The sequence below is a fragment of the Parasteatoda tepidariorum genome, chromosome 11 (assembly GCF_982258835.1).
Source record: "Parasteatoda tepidariorum strain Cologne lab strain chromosome 11, Ptep-v5.0, whole genome shotgun sequence".
In the NCBI taxonomy this organism is placed as follows: Eukaryota; Metazoa; Arthropoda; class Arachnida; order Araneae; family Theridiidae; genus Parasteatoda; species Parasteatoda tepidariorum.
The window spans coordinates 97,219,371-97,225,370 of record NC_141765.1 but is presented as its reverse complement, the minus strand read 5'-3'; positions in this window follow the sequence as shown (position 1 = coordinate 97,225,370).

The following is a 6,000-nucleotide window of genomic DNA, read 5'->3' as shown; positions in this document are numbered from 1 at the left end:
ACCAACTGCGCCATGATTCATATGCCTGCGCAGCCAATATTTAGATTAAAACACCTCCTCCCGGATAGTAAACAAAACTTATTTTGGCAGATTGTGGACCCACTAATTGGTATATAAAAAAATCCTTCGGTACAATTGTTTCATACATTAAATTCTAATTTTGGGCGGAGTTTGAAATTTATAAGTAAATATTATAGGGAGTTATGGGGTGTGATGTGTGCGTGCCTAATGATATGACTTCTGCCCCTTTTTCAGCCTTTATTCACTGTTTAACAAAGAAAAATATTTCTTTTCACTTATAGAAGACTTTATTCGCTTTTAAATATTGAAAAGAAGTTAAAAATATAATATAAATTTAAATAAATAAATAAATAAACATTTTCCGAAATGTATCCGTTTATTAGCTATTATTCGCTATTTCAAAAAGAAAAAAAATTTTTTTTATATACAGAACACTTGATACAGGTTAAAATATCAAAAAATATATTAAAAAAATAATATAAAGAAAAGAAAAATTTGAATATCGACCCTCGCAGGGTTTCGAATTTATGGCCCCCGGGACAACAAATCTAACTTGCCACGCAGCTTTACCAACTGCGCCATGCTTCACATGCCTACTCCGCGAATATTTAGCTTAAAACGCCTTATCCCGGTTAGTAAACAAAACTTATTTTGGCCCATTGTGGGCCCACTAATTAGTCTTTAAAAAAATCCTTCGGTAAAATTGTTCGATATATTAAATTCTAATTTTGGGCGGAGTTTGAAATTTATAAGTTAATATTATAGGGAGTTATGGGGTGTGATGTGTGCGTGCCTAATGATATGACTTCTGTCCCGTTTCCAGCCTTTATTCGCTCTTTAACAAAGAAAAATATTTTTTTCACATATAGAAGACTTTATTCGCTTTAAAATATTGAAAAGAAGTTAAAAAAATAATATAAATTAAAATAAATAAATAAATAAAATGTATCCGTTTATTAGCTATTATTCGCTATTTCCCAAAGAAAACATTTTTTTTTATATACAGAACACTTGATACAGGTTAAAATATCAAAAAATTTATTTAAAAAAATAATGTAAAGAAAAGAAAAAATTTGAATATCGACACTCGCAGGGTTTCGAAGCCATGGCCTCCGGGACAACAAATCTAACTTGCCACACAGCTTTACCAACTGCGCCATGATTCATATGCCTGCCCCGCCAATATTTAGCTTAAAACACCTCCTCCCGGATAGTAAACAAAATTTATTTTGGCAGATTGTGGGCCCACTAATTGGTATATAAAAAAATCCTTCGGTACAATTGTTTCGTACATTAAATTCTAATTTTGGGCGGAGTATCTAATTTATAGGTTAATATTACAGGGAGTTACGGGATGTGATGTGTACGTGCCTAATGATAGGACTTCTGTCCCTTTTTCAGCCTTTATTCACTGTTTAAGAAAGAAAAATATTTCTTTTCACTTATAGAAGACTTTATTCGCTTTTAAATATTGAAAAGAAGTTAAAAAATATAATATAAATTAAGATAAATAAATAAATAAAAATTATCTGAAATGTATCCGTTTATTAGCTATTATTCGCTATTTCCCAAAGAAAATTTTTTTTTTTATATACAGAACACTTGATACAGGTTAAAATATCAAAAAATAAATTAAAAAAAATAATGTAAAGAAAAGAAAAAATTTGAATATCGACACTCGCAGGGTTTCGAAGCCATGGCCTCCGGGACAACAAATCTAACTTGCCACACAGCTTTACCAACTGCGCCATGATTCATATGCCTGCCCAGCCAATATTTAGCTTAAAACACCTCCTCCCGGATAGTAAGCAAAACTTATTTTGACAGATTGTGGGCTCACTAATTGGTATATAAAAAAATCCTTCGGTCCAATTGTTTCATACATTAAATTCTAATTTTGGGCGGAGTATCTAATTTATAGGTTAATATTACAGGGAGTTACGGGGTGTGATGTGTGTGTGCCTAATGATAGGACTTCTGTCCCTTTTTCAGCCTTTATTCACTGTTTAACAAAGAAAAATATTTCTTTTTACATATAGAAGACTTTATTCGCTTTTAAATATTGAAAAGAAGTTAAAAATGTAATATAAATTAAAATAAATAAATAAATAAAAATTATCCGAAATGTATCCGTTTATTAGCTATTATTCGCTATTTCCCAAAGAAAAAAATTTTTTTTTATATACAGAACACTTGATACAGGTTAAAATATCAAAAAATATATTTAAAAAAATAATGTAAAGAAAAGAAAAAATTTGAATATCGACACTCGCAGGGTTTCGAACCCATGGCCTCCGGGACAACAAATCTAACTTGCCACACAGCTTTACCAACTGCGCCATGATTCATGTGCTTGCCCCGCCAATATTTAGCTTAAAACACCTCCTCCTTGATAGTAAACAAAACTTATTTTGGCAGATTGTGGGCCCACTAATTGGTATATAAAAAAATCCTTCGGTACAATTGTTTCATACATTAAATTCTAATTTTGGGCGGAGTTTGAAATTTATAAGTTAATATTATAGGGAGTTATGGGGTGTGATGTGTGCATGCCTAATGATATGACTTCTGTCCCTTTTTCAGCCTTTATTCACTTTTTAACAAAGAAAAATATTTCTTTTCACATATAGAAGACTTTATTCGCCTTTAAATATTGAAAAGAAGTTAAAAATATAATATAAATTAAAATAAATAAATAAATAAAAATTATCCGAATTGTATCCGTTTATTAGCTATTATTCGCTATTTCCCAAAGAAAAAATTGTTTTTTTTTTATATACAGAACACTTGATACAGGTTAAAATATCAAAAAATATATTTAAAAAAATAATATAAAGAAAAGAAAAATTTAAATATCGACCCTCGCCGGGTTTCGAACCCATGGCCCCCGGGACAACAAATCTAACTTGCCACGCAGCTTTACCAACTGCGCCATGCTTCACATGCCTACTCCGCGAATATTTAGCTTAAAACGCCTTATCCCGGTTAGTAAACAAAACTTATTTTGGCCCATTGTAAGCCCACTAATTAGTCTTTAAAAAAATCCTTCGGTAAAATTGTTCGATATATTAAATTCTAATTTTGGGAGGAGTTTGAAATTTATAAGTTAATATTATAGGGAGTTACGGGGTGTGATGTGTGCCTCACCTCTTGATATGACTTCTGTCAATTTTTCAGCCATTATTCACTCTTTAGCAAAGACAAAGATTTCTTTCCTCATATAGAACACTTAATTTGCTTTAAAATATTGAAAAGAAGTTAAAAAAATAATATAAATTAAAATAAATAAATAAATAAAATTTATCCGTTTATTAGCTATTATACGCTATTTCCCAATGAAAAAATAGTTTTTTTTTATATACAGAACACTTGATACGGGTTAAAATATCAAAAAATAAATTTAAAAAAATAATGTAAAGAAAAGAAAAAATTTGAATATCGACGCTCGCAGGGTTTCGAACCCATGGCCTCCGGGACAGCAAATCTAACTTGCCACACAGCTTTACCAACTGCGCCATGATTCATATGCCTGCGCAGCCAATATTTAGCTTAAAACACCTCCTCCCGGATAGTAAACAAAACTTATTTTGGCAGATTGTGGACCCACTAATTGGTATATAAAAAAATCCTTCGGTACAATTGTTTCATACATTAAATTCTAATTTTGGGCGGAGTTTGAAATTTATAAGTTAATATTATAGGGAGTTATGGGGTGTGATGTGTGCGTGCCTAATGATATGACTTCTGTCCCTTTTTCAGCCTTTATTCACTGTTTAACAAAGAAAAATATTTCTTTTAACTTATAGAAGACTTTATTCGCTTTTAAATATTGAAAAGAAGTTAAAAATATAATATAAATTAAAATAAATAAATAAATAAAAATTATCCGAAATGTATCCGTTTATTAGCTATTATTCGCTATTTCCCAAAGAAAAAAATTTTTTTTTATATACAGAACACTTGATACAGGTTAAAATATCAAAAAATATAATTAAAAAAATAATGTAAAAAAAAGAATAAACTTGAATATCGACGCTCGCAGGGTTTCGAACCCATGCCCTCCGGGACACCAAATCTAACTTGCCACACAGCTTTACCAACTGCGCCATGATTCATATGCCTGCCCCGCCAATATTTAGCTTAAAACACCTCCTCCCGGATAGTAAACAAAACTTATTTTGGCAGATTGTGGGCCCACTAATTGGTATATAAAAAAATCCTTCGGTACAATTGTTTCATACATTAAATTCTAATTTTGGGCGGAGTTTCTAATTTATAGGTTAATATTATAGGGAGTTACGGGGTGTGATGTGTGCGTGCCTAATGATATGACTTCTGTCCCTTTTTCAGCCTTTATTCACTGTTTAACAAAGAAAAATATTTTTTTCACATATCGAAGACTTTATTCGCTTTAAAATATTGAAAAGAAGTTAAAAAAAATAATATAAATTAAAATAAATAAATAAATAAAATTTATCCGTTTATTAGCTATTATACGCTATTTCCCAATGAAAAAATAGTTTTTTTTTATATACAGAACACTTGATATGGGTTAAAATATCAAAAAATAAATTTAAAAAAATAATGTAAAGAAAATAAAAAATTTGAATATTGACCCTCGCAGGGTTTCGAACCCATGGCCTCCGGGACAAAAAAATCTAACTTGCCACACATCTTTACCAACTGCGCCATGATTCATATGCCTGCCCAGCCAATATTTAGCTTAAAACACCTCCTCCCGGATAGTAAACAAAACTTATTTTGGCAGATTGTGGGCCCACTAATTGGTATATAAAAAAATCCTTCGGTACAATTGTTTCATACATTAAATTCTAATTTTGGGCGGAGTTTGAAATTTATAAGTTAATATTATAGGGAGTTGTGGGGTTTTATAATATAAATTAAAATAAATAAATAAATAAAATTTAACCGAAATTTATCCGATTATTAGCTATTATTCGCCATTTCCCAAAGAAGAAATAATTTTTTTTTATATACAGAACACTTGATTCACATTAAAATATCGAAAAATATATTAAAAAAAATAATATATAAAAAAAGAAAAAATTTGAAGTAGTTGCTTTATACAGCGCATGTGCGGAAAAAAATTTAAAGAAAAATTATCAAGGTGCATCTAAAAGAAGATGAATGTCCCAAGAAAAATTCTGGAGCTTAGGGTGAAACCGGATAGCTGATTTTCAATCCAGCGGCCTTTGATGACTTTCTTTCCTTTTTAGATATTTTTCTCTTGTCTGTTGTTGTTACCAATTATATTTCAAGTTTTTATTTCGTTTTAAATTTTTTACCTGAATTGAAATACAAATCCAAGAAAAATTCTCTTTTATTTAATGTTTTTTTATTGCACACTTAATCTAATTTTCCTCAATTTTGTGGTTGGCATCGTTGCTATTATCATCCGTCCTTAGCAATTGTCCCGAAGTGCATTTTAGAACACATACTATTTAAATATTACCAAAAATAGTACGCTAAAATTTAAATTAATTAGTAATAAAAAAGAAAATTTCTTCTCAGGTAAGAAAATTTTCAACGTTAAGAATTGTAGGATTGAAAAATTAAACAGTATATCAAGTCTTATGTGTAGAAATCAATAATTTATGAATTTAAAACTGACTGTTCAGTTACTGTGTACAATTTTATGTTCTCAGTTACAAAAATTAAATATCGCACTAACACACCTGAAAAATTTATAACAGGAAAAAAATGCCTAATTAAACCATAAAGAACGATTTATACTGATTAATGAAAAACTAGTTCTTTCTGGGCTTTTTTAATAGATCTAATTTCAAAAATAATAATCTGAGATTTTAGAAAATTATTGAGTGGCAAGTGATATTTTTTAGATTGAAATATGCTTAAGATACAAAAATTATGGCACAAAAAAAACTTTCGTGTATGAATAATAATTTTTTATTTAAAAAATAAAACGTTGCGTGCATGCACCATTAGCCAAATCTAAGG